Below are 16,587 nucleotides of genomic sequence, written 5' to 3' on the forward strand. Positions count from 1 at the left end.
CATATCCAGAAGTACATCTTTTTAACTATAATCTCATATCAAGAAACTTCACACCAATGCTCTTCACCACCAGGCACGAAAAGATCAAATGACCAAATTATCCAAAGAATACATAAAATGATATCGCACAATCATAACATTTCAAACTGCGAGAAAGGGGCGGGATTGCCATGGGCCCAAGAACAGGCACAAGAGAAGCACTTCACAATGTACTAAGAGACATAGTTGGCACACCACAGCCATTTAGAATTTAGAATGTTACAGTTGCCTGACTGTGAAGAAACGGTAATCTCTCAGAATAGCTCATTGAAGTGAAAAAAGCATAGTTGCCAAGTTTCCCAGTTCCATGCATGATGTGTTACTCCAGTCCTGGCTTTTTCCTTGGATTCTTTTACTTCTAGTCTTGGTTTTATAATATAATAAACTACAAGTCCCAGAATTCAAAGAATAATTAGCACTGAAGCAGCTCATCAACCATGGACCTGGGTATCTTGACAGAGCTGGAATAACACTGACAAGCTCTCACCAAGAATTGACTGTCAACTGGACATCGAGACTTGATACATTTTCTGGATTTCTTTCCAGAACACAGCCCGGGGATGGTTTTTAAACCCTCTGACAGTATGAACTTGGGCAATGTTCCAACTTGAGCCACAAAGCCTGGTGGACTGCAAACAACCCGCAACCCTGTGAGCGTTCCTTGAGTACAATGTAATGATCAATCCTGTAAGATTTCACAGGGATAACTAGTGAATCCCAAATCCTCGTTCTTCATGGAAAGGCACACCCAAGAGCACTAGGAGAGAAAGAATATATTAATGAGAATTATTTATAATCAAAATCTTATTCTAGTGCAAACAATATGAATAGTAACTATTTTGAAATAGTGGCAACAATGTTCACAAGGGGTGAATAGTAAAAAATATTGCAACATTATGATAATATTATAAAGCTTTATTCAGCTTCTTTAAATCTTCTGTGCATCAATATTTTCTGTCCTTATAGTGTTGTGGCTAACTAAGATTAAAGTAACACAATGAGAGGCCTAATTTGAGGTTCATAGTTGGCTCACACTCACATACCTGTTCAGAACAAATAAACTAATGTTCAAAAAGGAACAAGAGCGTCTGTGTCTGCGTCTCTGCATTGGCAAATAAGCAGAGTGGAGGCTGGATGTGCCTCCCCCATAGCGCTCACCAATGTAAGGGGAGTATAGCTCTGTTTGACCCTTAGTCTCAAATCCCTAGTGCAAAGTTCCTCTCTATCTCATAACACTCTGTTCTAGTTGATATATTCCATCTGAATATAGTTGAACGTTTTCAAAATAAACAATTAGTTGTAAACCCTGCTAACCTTTCTCTTAGTTACATTTGGTGAAACCTTGCTTATCGTTTAAAAACAATACATGAGAAGTTGAGATATTAATTGACACAGAACCTTATCTTTTGATTAAAAACAATCACCTGAAAGGCAATTCAAAAGCCATGCAGCAAAGGCATGAATATAATATATTTGAGCAGATGGCAATATCACAATACAATGAAAAATTACATTAATACATTTAAATTTGTATTTGAAATATACATGTGAATAAATTAGCATATGTAATTCTGAAGTGAAATAGCTAGAATGGAAAATAGATCATAATTATAATAGAGTGGCCTACACAGATGAAAACAAAAAACCCTAAGGAGACAGTGTGATATGGGCTCATTAGAGAATGAAAGACATTTTTCCAATACTGTTTACATGAATACATATTCTTGACACTTACTTCTGCGCATTCAGCAAAGCAAGAAAAGGGACATTTTAGGTTATAAAAAAGAAAACTTGTCTAGCTTAATTTATCATTTCGAATACTTTCTGGGGGTCATTATCGTAATAAATCAAAACATAATATTCCAAACAATTCATTACATATGGTGATCTAAGCAACCATAACTACCCAAATGAATTGCTTGTGGATGCTTCTAATGACATCACAGATGATATACCTGATGACAACATCATCTTAGCGAAATCACTGATCATTTATCATATGATTATTGATATCATCTAAGATATCACTAGTTTACATGCATTTGTTATGGTAGAATATTACTGCCATCAACTAGATGTCACAGTAAAACTTATAGAGTAGAAGGGCTGCTGCTAGTAATACTTATGCTCACACACCACTTAAATGCCAGTTACTGCATACAGATGTGCTTGGAATGCATACATGTACTAAAACAAACAAACATACAGACTACATTTGACCAGTCTGCAAACTTGTGTGGAATAGAGCAATAGTTTGTGGGTCAGTGATGCCATTGTTGATGTGAATACTGATGTGATATGCACCAGTGATGTCACTGATAATGTAATTTCTAATGCGATATGTGTATATAGATAAAGGATAATGCAGTTGCACTCAGCAATACACATCTCGAAAGCATCTTCATATAGTTCAAACGGAGTGATTTCACTTTCAAATTTTATATTTCACTTCGATTGGTACATATAGAAACAAGATTGTATTTACACTGTTGTCAAATAAAGAAATAGCGCATGAATTTGTGTTTTATTGATTTCACTCTGGAGAAGAAAGGTAGGAGAGGATGCTTCAAGTGTATTTTTATTTTTCCTCTATGGGATGAGCAGCTAGAACAGCTGTGAGTTTCGAGCTTCAAGCTTGCTGCAGGTACCAGGACATGTGACAACCACTTTAGCTTCCTGACTTTGTTGAGATGAAGGGCCAGCTGTTAGTTACCCAGTACTCCTCCACCTGTACCAGCAGTGGGTGCACAGTGGGTGGAGGACAAACACCCTGGCCCCCCAGGCAGGGGCCTGGAAATAGGGACGCAAAAGTGCTACAGCATCCACAGATACCATTGAGGGCCTCATTTACTATAGCATGCATCAAATTAAAAGGGCAGGAATGTGCCGTACCTACAAGATAATGTATATTCCTTACCTTCTCCCCTGTGCTGGCACACAAACTGCAGGCGCCTTGCACCACCGTCCAAAGGTGCCTGCGTTGCAGGGATGATTGTTGTTGTGCAGGATGCAGCACATATAGAAAGAGAAAAAAATTGAGGGGAAATAAAAGTATTTTTCCTCATTGCGAACTTCTGATGCATTCTGACCCTTTGTAAATCTGGGAATGTGTCAGGTACCATGGATTGTGCGTGGATACAGAGTAATGCATGAAAGGGGACCATATTTACAAGGCCATGAAAAGCCACGCAGGGTGACTTGAAGTGGCCTTGTAAACATGGGCAAGCACGCTGCGCCGCCGGTGCATCCTAAAAAGTGACGCACCAGTGGCACAATGGGCTTGTAAATAAGCCCCATAATATCAAGTTGAACTTGAGTCATATAACATGCACTGTATGACTGTTTAGTACATTGAACCAGTACAAGTTTACCATGAGGGCTTCATTGATGTGTAAATTAGTATTCATACTGTGCTTGGTCATCCTATGCTTCTATGTTAAGGAGCTACATAATGGGGGGGGGGAGTCTAAGGTAGCAGTGTAAGCATTAACATTGTTATTTTTCTGAATAGCCTTTTGTCTTTGCTAGCATTCTCAAGATCTTCTGCTCCAATAATTATGTTCATTGTCTCTCATCTCTCTTTGCACATTGAGTGAGTAAACTCAGAAAGTACCTCATCACACATATTAGCTGTTGGCTCTCTGTGTGCATCTCTCTACTCTTTTAAGTTCAAAAGATTTTATTAGACAAATAAAGGTGTCGATACAGAAGAAAACCTAAAGCATAACAGCAATATGAGCTATATAATAGAACATGACTGTGAAAATAAACATGAGACTGAGAGATAACAAATAATCGAGGCTAAATAACAGAAAGCAGTATTGGAGGTAATATGCAATAAAATGAATTATAAAAAATGCAAAGGAACAAAAAGGTCAATCAAGGAGGTTTAGAGACCTCCTGCTGAAAGGGAGGCAAATGAGACGAGCGTTTAGCACAAATATCAAGGTACAGGGTCACAGGAAGCCAAAGATCCTGTCGCTTTTTGGCCAGACTAAGGGGATAAACAAAGACAGTATCTAGCCTGTGATTATGACATACATTGTACCACCATGCTCTACAAGAAATATTAGCAAAATGTTTCCAATTAACAGTAATTTGCTGGAATGCAACACCTAGCAACAAATCAACAATTTGCATATTAAAATCAATGTCTGCCCAACAGGGAGAGAGACTTCCTAAAAAGATAATAACAAAGGAAAAGGGAAATGCAGTATGAAATATGACATTAATTTGGGCCCAAACTTGTTTCCAAAAGTTGTGCGTAGCAGTACAGGAAAAGAGCATGTGAAAAAGAGAAGCCTTAGGTGTCGAGCAGGACCAACAAAGGTCAGTTATTAGAGGAAACCTCTTACTCAACATATGGGGTGAGAAGAGAAGTCTATTATAGATAAAAAAAGGGTTTGTGTGAGAGAAGCAGCCCTGGACGACTTACGAAGTTTGGTCCACACCTTATCCCAAAGAGAAGTGGACTAGGAGATGTCAAAATCAGACTCCTACTGTTCCTCTACCTTGGATTTTGGCCTAGGTGTGAGAGTCTTGTGGAATGAGTGGTAAATTGGGGAGGCTGTGGGATAAGTACGTAGCAAGGAGTGGAGGTGCAGAGTAGGACTGGGAAGGTCAGGTTGAGTGGGAGAGTTAGAGAATTAGGTGTAGGTGGACATAACTGCGTTCTTGAGTGTGAGATACTTACGGGTAAAGGAGTGAGGGAGATCAAACTTTTGGCTAAGAACGGAGAAAGGTAAGAAATCGGAACCGGAAAAGAGATGGGACACCCAAATCAAGCCCTTCTGTCTCCAAGATTTCCAATAAAAGGGTTTGTGTTTAATGAGGATACTATTATTATACCAAATGGTGGTATTGAGAAATTCAGCGACAGAAGAAGGGGGGCTTGGGGAAGTGGAAAGAAGAAGTTTGGTAGTGAACTTATGTATGGGAGTGGAAATAACCTGGGGCTTACGAGAAAACGAGAGATACTCAGCAAAAGTAAAGGGGGATAAAGAAAGACGCTCAATAACAAGCCATAAGGGGGAGGATTCAGCAGGATCCCGCAACCAAAGGGAGGCTTGTCGCAGAAGGAATGCTTTGTGATAAGTGGGGAAATCTGGAAAGTCGACCCCACCCTCTGACTTGGGAAGTCGTAGTCTGCACAAGCACATACGCGCTTTTTTGCCGGACCAGAGGAAAGAAGAGAGAACAGTATTGATTTTCCTAAAAAACTTAGCTGGAATAGGCACCGGAATATTGGAGATAGTGTATAGAACTATTGGGGAGAGCATCATTTTAATCGTGTCGAGGCGACCCCACCAGGAAAGGTAAAGTGGGTGCCATCTGGAAGTGAGATCGGACAATTTTTGGGTACATTTGTTAAGGCACAACGAGACAGTATCGGGGAGAGAAGGGGTAATGTACAAACCACGGTATTTAATATGTGAGGGACTCCAAGTAAAATTGGATGCAGCAAAATCAGGTTTAAAGGTAAATTTTGTAAGGGGTAAGATTTCACATTTGTCATTATTCAACTTATAGCCAGAAATTTGGGAGTACTCATGAACTTCAGTTCGAAATGTGGGAATAGAAATGGCAGTGTTGGACATAAAGAGTAGGATATCATCCGCATAAGCAGCAAGTTTGATGTTTGTTTGTGAGATTTGGAAACCATGCAAATTAGGATTTTGGCGGAATTTTGAAAGGAAGGGTTCTAAGGCCAGGTTAAAAAGGAAGGGGGAGAGGGGACAACCCTGACGGACTCCTCTACCTAAGCTGAAAAAAGACGAGACTAGGCCATTAGCGCAAACCGCCGCTCTGGGACTGGAATACAGGAGAGAAACAAAGGAGATAAAATTAGGACCAAACCCAAACCATCTGAGGGCGGAAAAAAGGAAAGTCCACTCTACTCTGTCAAATGCTTTTTCGGCGTCCAAGGCAATTGCCGCTAGCGAATCCTCGAACCTTGAGGATTTGGACAGGACATTGAACAGAAGTCTAGTATTGTCTGTGATGAAACGACCCTTAACAAATCCAGATTGTTCCGGGCCCAGCAGTTCAGGAAGAAAGGGATCTAATCTTATGGCAAGGGATTTAGCATATAACTTATAATCAATGTTAACCAAGGAGATTGGTCTATAGTTCTTGCAATGTTGGGTGTCTTTTCCTTCTTTGGGTATAATGCATATATGGGCGTCTGAGAAAGTGCCAGAGGAAGTGCCACTAAGTATAAAAGAATCAATAAGAGAATGCAATCTGGGTAATAGTAATTTGGAAAAGTGCAGATAAAATTCGACTGTAAATTCGTCCGGACCCGGGGCTTTATCCTTCTTGAGTGACTGAAGTGCAGTGTGTAATTCGGAGTTAGAGATGGGCAGTTCAAGAATGGATAAGTCAACAGGAAAATTAGGAGATGCCTTAATGCTAGAGAAAAAGGTGGCGAGAGATTGGGCATCTGTGTGCTTTAAGACAGAATTAACATCATAGACAGACTCAATGTTCAATTTATGTTGCTTGACTTTTAAATAATTGGCTAAAATCTTCCCCGCTTTGTTCTTTCCCCCGTAAAATTTTGAACTAGATTTCAACAAGTATAGCGATGCATCATCAGTGGATTGTTTGTTAAATTGCATCTTAGCTTTAATAAGAGTAGTCAAACTTTCCTGCGAGTGAGAAGTATAGAAAGAATGTTCCAATTTTTTAATCGTGAGGAGGAGATCACTCGCACGCTTGCGAGCGGTCTTACGCTTTCTGGCCACATAATCAATGATGAAACCCCTGGCTGCAGCCTTAAAAGCGTCCCAAATAGCATGCTTGGGCAAAGTGGGTGTGTCATTAATGGCGAAAAATTCTTTAGTGAATTCAACAAAGGAGGTGGTGAATTTGGGATCAAGAAGTAGAGTGTTGTCAAAGCGCCATCGTTTTGGCCCAGTGGACTTGGGTAGGATATCAGTGTTAACCAGTACAGGGGCATGATCAGAGAACAAGATGGGGCCAATATCGGCATGAGTGAGGGACTGAGAAATATGATGGGAAAGGAAGATGTAATAAATGCGGGACTGTGATTGGTGGGATGGGGAGTAAAAGGTAAACTCTTTAGTAGTAGGGTTACATAAACGCCAGGCATCAATGAGTTTGTGCTGGGATATTGCTTGAGCAAACAGTTTATGAGACTTATTAGGGATATAAGATGCTTTGGAATGTCGATCTAAAAAGGGATCGAGGGGTAGATTACAATCTCCTGCCATAATAAAATTGTCATCAACGTATTCAGAAATACGAGAAGCCATTGTGAGCCAGAAGGCAGGGTCACCGCCAGTAGGTGCGTAGATGTTGAGAAGGGAGATGGGAATACCCTTCGAGGAAAGTTTGACATACAACCATCTACCTTCAGGGTCTGACTCAGAAGTCAAGAGCGAGTGAGAGAGAGATTTGCGAATTAACACAACCACACCATTTCTCTTACCATCACCAGGAGCAGAGAGCACATCGCCTACCCATCCCCTCTTAAGCTTAGCAGCTTCAATGTCAGACAAATGGGTTTCTTGCAAGAAGGTAATGTCTACATTCAACTTGGCTAAATGAGAGAGAATTTTTTGCCTCTTAATAGGAGAATGAAGACCTTTAACGTTCCAAGAAACAATACGTACTGACATTAAGGATTATTAAAGGAGTAATGCAAAGAAAAATTAAAACATTGAGAGAAAGCCTCGCAAAAAATAAGAACATAGGAAAAAGAAAGAAAGAAATAAGAATAGAGAAGAAATGAAATGGACAAGAGAAAGAAGAATAAAGGAGGATTAAGAGATGTCATAAAGATAGAAAAAAGCCAAGGTGTTGCTGAGATCGATGAAGAGATAAAATGAAGTCCAGAGATGTTGATAAGTAAGATCAAGTGAGAGAGAAAAAAGAAAATGCGCAAAAGGACCAATGAACAGATAAGACACAAAAGAGGAAGACCAGAGGGAGAAGAACGTAAATATGAGTCAAAGGAGAAATGATGTAACGGGGTGATAAAATATATAAAGAGAGAGAAGCATGACCAAGGGAGCCAGTAAGCAATGAGGATAAGGAAGGAGAGAAAGAGGGAAGAAGAGAAAGGGCGCGTAAAAGGTATTGACACCAATAAACTTGAAAATATGAAGAGAAAGATCAAAGTAAGGAGAGACAAAACAAGAACAGACATGTCAAAAAAGGAATGAGGAATACTTACAAGGGGTAACTCAGGGAAGGTACGATCAGGAACAGGGACAAGCAAGGACGTACGTGGAGGCGGGGGGAGGGAGGTAGGGCCAACTGGAGAAGGCAGGACACTCGGGGTCAGTGGGACGTCCAACCAGAGAAACAGGACGGAACGCGAAACAATGATCTGTGAGGGAAGAAAGGTAACAAGGTTAGGCAACGGCGGACGACAAGGGCAGAAAACAAGCAATGAATAGGACGAACCAAGGAATCCCAACGTCAATAACAAATACTACAATGGAAAACATACACTCACCAAGAGAACATGCATGTTTAAGAACAATTGAATTAGAAAAATCAGCAGACATAAAAAACTAGAGCATCATAATAGAACCTCAGAAAAAGTCACGGTGGAAGAGAAGAGGAAGGGCCAGAAAGCTCCATGTCAGCCTGGCCGCAGGAATTCAGGAAACTCCGAAGTCGCGTAGGTTCCTCATATGTCGTAGTCTTATTATTGTAGGTGACTTTGAATAAGCAAGGGTGGAAAAGACCATATCTAGCACCGATGGGGCGAAGGTCAGGTCTCATGTCCAATAAGGCCTTACGACGGTTCGCAGTAGCTCTGGCATAATCCTGCACAAAGAACAAGGAGGAACCCGACCATGTGAGGCGAGGAGAGGCTCTGGCCGCAGAAAGAACTTTCAGCAGATCTGTGTATTCCAAAAAATACATTATTACACCTCTAGGCTTCACTGATGTGGAGAGAGAGGAGGAAGCTCGACCAAGCCTATGGGCACGCTGGATATTGAGTGGGGTATCCTCAGGCAAGTGTAAAAGCTTAGGAAAAAAAGACTTGAAGAAAGTGATGGGATCACTCCCCTCGCAGCCTTCCACCAGGCCGTAAAGGCGAAGATTATTGCGTCTGTTTCGGTTTTCCAGGTCCTCCACCTGCTTCTGGAGAGAGGAGATCTGCGTATGCATGTGGGTGACCTTGGCTGCAGAATCCTGAAGAGAGGAGACATCACGTTCCACCGATGACATTCTTTCATCCATCAGAGCCCAATTGTCAGTAAGAACCTGCAATTTAGCATTGGTTTCCTCCATAAAAGGGCGCAAGGCCCGTATCTCTTCGAGGAGTAGCTCCATCGAAATGGTCGAAGAAGATTTCGGAGGCGAAGGTGGATCCTTTTTTAACCTCTTAGGCGTCATTTTTACTGAAGACTGTGAAGAGGCTTCCATGTTCGGCGTCGTCTCACTAGTAGAGGGAGACTGAGAGGCTTCTAAATGAGCCAGTTCCGTGAAGAGCTTGGAGTTTTTAATATAATTGCGCTTTTGGATCTTGCTGGAACCGTCGGCCATCAACGCGCCTGTGAAGTGCAGGTTCAAACTGCTAAACTGAAGACAAAAACAAGTATTTTGCGGGGTCCAATGAATGTGGGGATTAAAAAAGGAGCAAGCAAAAAGAGTTGACAAGAAAAAATGCTAAGCCAGAGAAACTTGAATACCACAGAGCCAGGAGACGCAGATTGAGTACTCAAAATGGCTGCCGAAGTTGAGGAGAGCAAAAAATATAAATTAAGTCCATGAAACAGCCATATCAATTAATAAAAAGTCACCTAGCGATGCAGGTCTGTGACATCTATGTTGCTGGTAGTGCTGGGAGCATTGCAGGATCAATGCAGCAACCGGAGACACAAAGCGCGATGAAACGTGCTGCTGAAGGAATTATGAGGAAAAAACAAACAAAATGGCGGTCGCGGCCGATGCAGAGCCGCGACCGGGATTGAAACGGGCAGCAAAGTCAGAGCAGGTCCGCCGCAGCATCGAAAGAGGGCTCAGGACACGCCTGACACCTTCCGACATTGAACGCTTACCTTCATTGTTCGCCTGAAGAGCGCGAACCGCCGATGAGCTCTGGCACGGACGGAGCCCCTACGCCGGCGCCGCCATCTTCCTCGGGCGCCTAGCCACGCCCCCCTCTCTACTCTCCTCACCATGCAGTAGAACGCTATTACTATTTGTCCACTTCCTCACAGAAGAACGAGAATGGTTTAAGGGAGGTCTGTTCTACGTTCTAGGTTCCTTTGGGGTTATCGCAGGTCTAGAAGAGCGACTAAATGGATGATTTTCCGAAGATATCGATGGGGTCTGGCTATTCCCAGCTTTCTGCTTTATTACTGGGCCGCTATTTTACTGCATATGGCCATCTTACTGGTTGGTGCTAAGGCTGATATATCAACGGAGAGTAGCCCGTCCATTTATGAACTGGGGTTGGGGAACACAGCTAAGGGCTGTCTGGTTTTGGTTCTCGAACCTGGTTATTACTAAAAGATCAGATTTAAAATCATGAGAGCAGCATATAAGGTGTAGAAACAGATTCGGCGGAAGTTTAAGATTTCTAATTTGAATGCATACACCCTACTTTTAACTCCAGGTACGCTGCCACCAATCTTTCGGGATTGGGTTACTTTTGAGTGGGCTAATAAGTGTATTTATTTGCTGGGGGATTTTTATAGAGATGGGCAACTTGCAACATTTGCAAAATTGCAGGAAGAATACGGTCTCTGTGGGGTGATTTTTTCAAGTATCTGCAGATCCGGAGTTTCTTGGGGGAAAATATACGCAGAGCGACTTCAAATTTTGAAAATATACCCCTGGTGGAAGCTGTTCAAAAGAAGTTTTGGCTAGGGAAAATTTACCAAATCTTGCTTGATTCCTTCCCTGATGATATGGTAGCACACTCAGATAAATGGGCAAGCAAGTGTGGGGAGGAAGTAATGGACATTGAGGATTCCCTGTTCCTAGCGAGTCAGATTTTGATTACTGGGAGCCTCAGGAGTCAACATTTTATGTCAGTCTTTGACCTGTACTAACCCCCCGCGAAGATTGCCAAAGGAAGGGGAATGAGGGGAGGGAAATGTAGTAGATGTGATCTTCAGGCAGCGGATACTGTACATATGTTCTATTCCTGTCCAAAACTGGCTGTTTTTATACATGATATAGAAACATTCTTGACTACGACTTTGGGGGTATCAGTCTCTGTTACACCAGCTCCTCTCATTCTAGGAGTAGGGAATAATACAGAAGTGGGTAGTAGGGTAAGTACTGGGACAGGATTTGTGTTCATGGCTATGGCTATTGCCCGCTTGTGTATTACTTCCCAATGGATCAGTGCTGACCCTCCAACTTTCTCTAACTGGTTTGCAAGGCTATTTGCTGCATACAATATCGAATCTTCAATTTATAAATTAAGAGGCCGTAGGAAGAAAGCGTTGGGGAAGCAAATCTGGGCTCCCATCGCAGACTTGGTTGATTAAAGGATAAGAAGCGCTACCTGTATTTCCTTGCTGTTTCTCTATTCTAATTTTTGATTCGCCTAATTGCTTTTCTTTTGTCAATGAAATTAAATAAGGAAATAATTAATTATTTAATTTCTCGAAAGTATCTGTGGTATGAATATAGTGGTATGCATTCTTTTACTGTGGCTATTCAATATGGTCTGGAGGCTTGACAACCCTGTATATTCTGCTGAATTGAATATTCATATATTTTTGTATTGCTTGTTGTATGGTCATCTCTTCCCTCTCTTCCTTACAGGTCTGTCAGTGCCCCATGTTTTGTTGTATAAGCAGTATTATTGCTTTTTGTTCATGTTTTATCTGAGGGAACAAAACAAATATAAAACCTAATAATATTAAAATTACAAAAAAGGGGTCTCCAACCTTTTCTGCACTGAGAGTAACTTCTGATCAGAGAAAATCATTGCGGGCTACTTAAAGCCAAGCAATGCGCATGTTGTTCCCCAAGACAGCCCATGGTATGTGCACTTTGTTCCATGTTTATTTTTCCGATGGACATTTCACTGCATGCATTGAAGCACCTAATTAAACAGCGCTGCGCTTGGAGTTGGAAAAATGCCTGTGGGCAGTTTGGGGAGTGGCGGCCACTCCATTACAGTGTAGGCTGGCCGCCCCACTGCTTTCTCGCAGTGCAAGAGCAGAAAATAAAATGGTATTTTAAATACCATATTATTTTCTACTTCTCGCACTGCGAGAAAGCAGAAGGCAGTGTATGCCTGGTTAGGAGCGGGCGGGAGAATTTATGCCTGGTTGGGGGTGGACGGGTCAGGGAGGAGTGTATTGCACCACTCTGAGTGCCCTGACTGTTTGGTCGGCCCTGGTGCTGACCAAAGCAGTCATGCAGCCTACATAGAGAAAATGGCCTCCATTACAGCGTTGTGAATGGCTTACAGGAGGGGAGGGAGCAGCATGCCTGTTCCAGTGGAGCAGCAGAGGCGGCGCGGGACCCGGCCCAGGAGCAGAGGCGGCGCGGGACCCCGACTGGTCAGGTACGTTTTTAATTTATTTTATTTTAATGTCCCCCCCCCGCGTTAACCCCCGGGCGATCCCCCTTCCGCGAGGCGCGACTTTAACACCTTGCATTGTGCATGACTTGCCTTCATGTTCTGCTTACTAACACTTGAAATGGAAAAGATGTACACATTGCTATAAAGATATATGTTAAAAAACTGTAGCCATAATTCATCAAGCGCACCTGCTACTTGCATATATTGCAATTGTAAATGTATTTATATGGCGCTTAGGACCCCCTGAAGAGGCATTGAAACGCTTTTTGCGGCGAGTAGTATTCTACATAGAACCCAAGGTTAGTAAGTATATGTCAATAAAAGCAAACATTGTAAAACTCCACACACAGCAGTGGCTAAAGGCGGCCAACGTCTGGAAAACATGGTGCATGATTTTTATCACCTGGGTGGGAAACCGCGCCGGACAACACAGAACAACCATTAAAACAGAAACCCAGCCAACCTTTCCTCTTAATATACGTGAATAGACTTTTGCCCTGGGGCAGGCGGGCAATGCACACCAGAGATACATACAAGACGTGTGCCGCACAGGTAAAAAAACATCATAACACAGATAGCCCTCCTCTCTCGCACCAGTTAAAAACACAAAGTCTCGCGCGCCTGCCTGCGGCTAGAGCCTCTTGTGTGGTCTGGGGGAGTCGTATTGTGGAATAGCCTGCCTTCTGAGTTCTACTAGTGGCATTGCCATGGTCCAACTGGACTTAGAAACTCCTCAAATGATACAGCAACTCCTAGTCAGTTAATAGTGTTAGTAATGCACTTTATCTTGCAATTTGCAGGTAAAAAATGTGAAGATAGCTGCATTCTTGTGCCACTATTGTCGTTCAACCTTATATGTAACCTACGGACATTTTGTGACGTCAGGTTGGTTGGTTGGTATTTGGTACTGCTGAAAATTAGTCTCTGGATCCACGTACGTTTAACTGGACCTGAAGAGAAAGCTAAACCTGCGTTAGCTATATAGGAAAATATTAAATAGTAAAATGCAGTGAGTGGGGGCTTCAGCGGCATTAAAAGGCGTGCCAGACGACGAGTGCTGTAGAGTAAAATACTGATGTTGCCAGTTTGATTAGTTACGCTTTCTTTATTTAATTTTGCAGTTTTATACACCTGTAAGTCAGCCCAAAGGCATTGGAGTGTTTTACCTAAGCATCCGTTACAATTTCACAAGCTCAGATTCATTTTTTGAGGCATGGGGAGATTAAGCGATTAGCCCAGAATCACTGGATGTTAAGTGGAAGCCGGGATTCTGACCTGATTCACCAGTTCCAAAGTCTGCAGCTCTGGTCGTAACTCAACAACCTGTCACCAAGTAACCAAAGGTTGAAGGAGTTCGATATGGCAACTGCTTTTAGGGTGTGTCTAATGTGTCACATAAGTTAAAGAGTGTGTTCTGGGTTGGACTGGGACAGAACTTAGCTCCGGGCAGCAAAATAAAAGTGACCCTTATTCTTGAATTAGCTAAAAAAAGGGACAATTTTTGCAAAAAAGTCAAGAATTCACGTTTTTGGCATGGGCAGGGCTAGCAACATGGCTCAAAACATCTCTGGGATGTAGCACTGCTGCACTAAACACCGATTCAGATTTAACACAGGGTTTCCACTTGATATGGGATGATGGTTTTAATCTGTGTGTTATACATTTTTATAATAACAATTTCACATGTATTTCATTTTCCAACCCCAAATTTGCCCTGCTTTGTTTGTTTTTTTGACCAATCTATAGGGGAGTTGCAATCACAGAGGTGTGGGCTGATCATGATTTTGGCCGGGGATTTCAATGCTAAGCTAGGCAGTGAAGCCTCTGTTTATTGTGAAAGCCTTCCCTGAGCAGACGTGCGGGGGTGTATCCTGCAGGAACAAGATCAGCGAGGTTATTACCTGTCTCTTTATGTCCCCACGTTTGATTTGTGTAATGCAATAGAGATCACAGGGGTGACCTTAGTAGGACCCACTGGGGTGCGGGTTGTGGAGGGACCGGGCTGGGGACTGGCCGGGGTCATCAGACCTCAGACTGGTTGACACCTTCCTGCTTTCTCAAATTTGCTTGAAAATGCACAATTTGTCCAATCTTTTTTCAAACTTTTCTCGGGGAAGAACCCCCCCAAAACTCTCCATAGGTGGTTTTGGCTAGCTCGCTACGCTCGCTTGCCATAGTGCAGTACAACAATCGTTTTACGACTCACTACTTTCAAATGTCACCATCCGCCACTGGCTGGGGCACATGGGGACTCCCCCACCTGCAAATAAAAGCCTGTGTCGATAGTAAGTGTTTGCACAGCAGAGACATATCTGCAAATCACTCTCCACACCCAGCTTTATAGACTTTAAGCCTAAGAATAATTGAATAAACCTTTCTTTTTTTAGAATTTTATGTGCAATGCGTAATAGCGCATCCCTATGAAAATGTCACCATAATTACTATATGTCTCACATTTAAATTTGTGTTCTTTGGCTGCTAGCTAGACAGGCATCAGTTAAAGTTCAGAGAAGCATAACTATGCCAGCATGTCTTGTCATAGAACATATTGCAGCCACTGTTAGCGTGAGAGAAGAAATCTGGTGTGAACTCAGTACCGTGAAATTACACAAAGATAAAATTAGGCTGCGTGCATGGTCCTCAAATGGTGAGTGATCAGGGCTCACAGGTATCCAGCAGTTGCGTTTCTGGAAATCTTGTTCATGAATCTAGAAGGAAGGGAACTCAGTCTGAAAATGTATAGTGGAAAAGAACCAAGTTTAATGTAGGCATCTGAAAAAATAAAAACTTTTCCATCTTATTATCTTCCAGTGAGTTAAAAACAGCACCACTTACATTGCAAAATTACTCCTCTCTTTCCTTTTATAGGGCAAGAATTAATAACATAAGCAGTGTATAAGGAGCTTGATGGTGACCCTTTTGTTGACTGTGAGCCAGTGTAGTTCTCTCAGGTGTACGGTGATGTAACTATGGCGGGGGATGTTGAGAAGTCTGGCTGCGACATCTCGAATGTTGTGCATGTGGTGGATTATTAGTAGGGGTAAGTATGCATGTACCTCAAGCAATTATGCCACCAATGCAATATAAGGTTCGGACAAGGTCGCAATAAATGATTCTCTTGTTCAACCCTAGGTAGCTGGCAACGAGCAGGCAGGTTTAACTTAGGAGACAGGTGTGTGAAGCATTTCAAAACACCAAAACATTAAATACGTAAGACACACCACACAATAAAAATCCACAACTAATTTATAAAAATAGGAATTATTTTTATGATTAAAATAAAACCAAGTGGACAAAAATCCAATACAGGTAACCGGAGATATGATTTTTTTATTTTTTAAATAAGCACATTCTAGTGCTTAAAAATATATAGCGCCAACTCGAAAGATCTGGTCGAGCATGACCGGGACAAAGTCAAAGTTTTAGGCTTACCGAGATGGAGCTCTGGTTGGACACACAAAGCGGTAGGCCTTGGTCAAAATTTTGCTTTCACAATTAGAAACTTTTCTGGGGGATTTTCTCTCGACATCGAGCATGCCTCTTGTTCAGGCCACATTTGCAGCAGCTTTGTTGCCTTGGTTTAGTGCGAACCCCTTGTCAACTCCTGGAAGACTTGCCCTCTGGAGCTTTCAGCTGGATGAACCTGAAATCCAGGCTTGGTCCTGGTGCAAGGTAGCCGGCTTGACTCTCGACCTCGGGTCAATTACCCTATGGAGCTTTTTCCAAAAGTTGCTCCAAACTTCTGACATTTTTTCCTGAAGTTCCTCTTGAGGGTTCAAAGTGTCCACAACACAAATCCAAGGTTCCAGAGTCTCTGAGTTGCTCCTCAGACGTTGGGACTATAGTCCCCAAAATGCACCTGGCCAAATCCTTAAAAGTCCACTGGACGCACTGCAGGCTGGGGACATCTTGGTGGATATGGTGCAGGTGAGCTCTGTTAACCTGTTGCTTTCAAGGAGTCCAGTCCTTAATCTTTTTTTGAAGCAAGGCATAGTCCTCAGAGCTGTAGTTGC

Source organism: Triturus cristatus, chromosome 5_2 (assembly GCF_964204655.1).
Source record: "Triturus cristatus chromosome 5_2, aTriCri1.1, whole genome shotgun sequence".
Classification (NCBI taxonomy): Eukaryota; Metazoa; Chordata; class Amphibia; order Caudata; family Salamandridae; genus Triturus; species Triturus cristatus.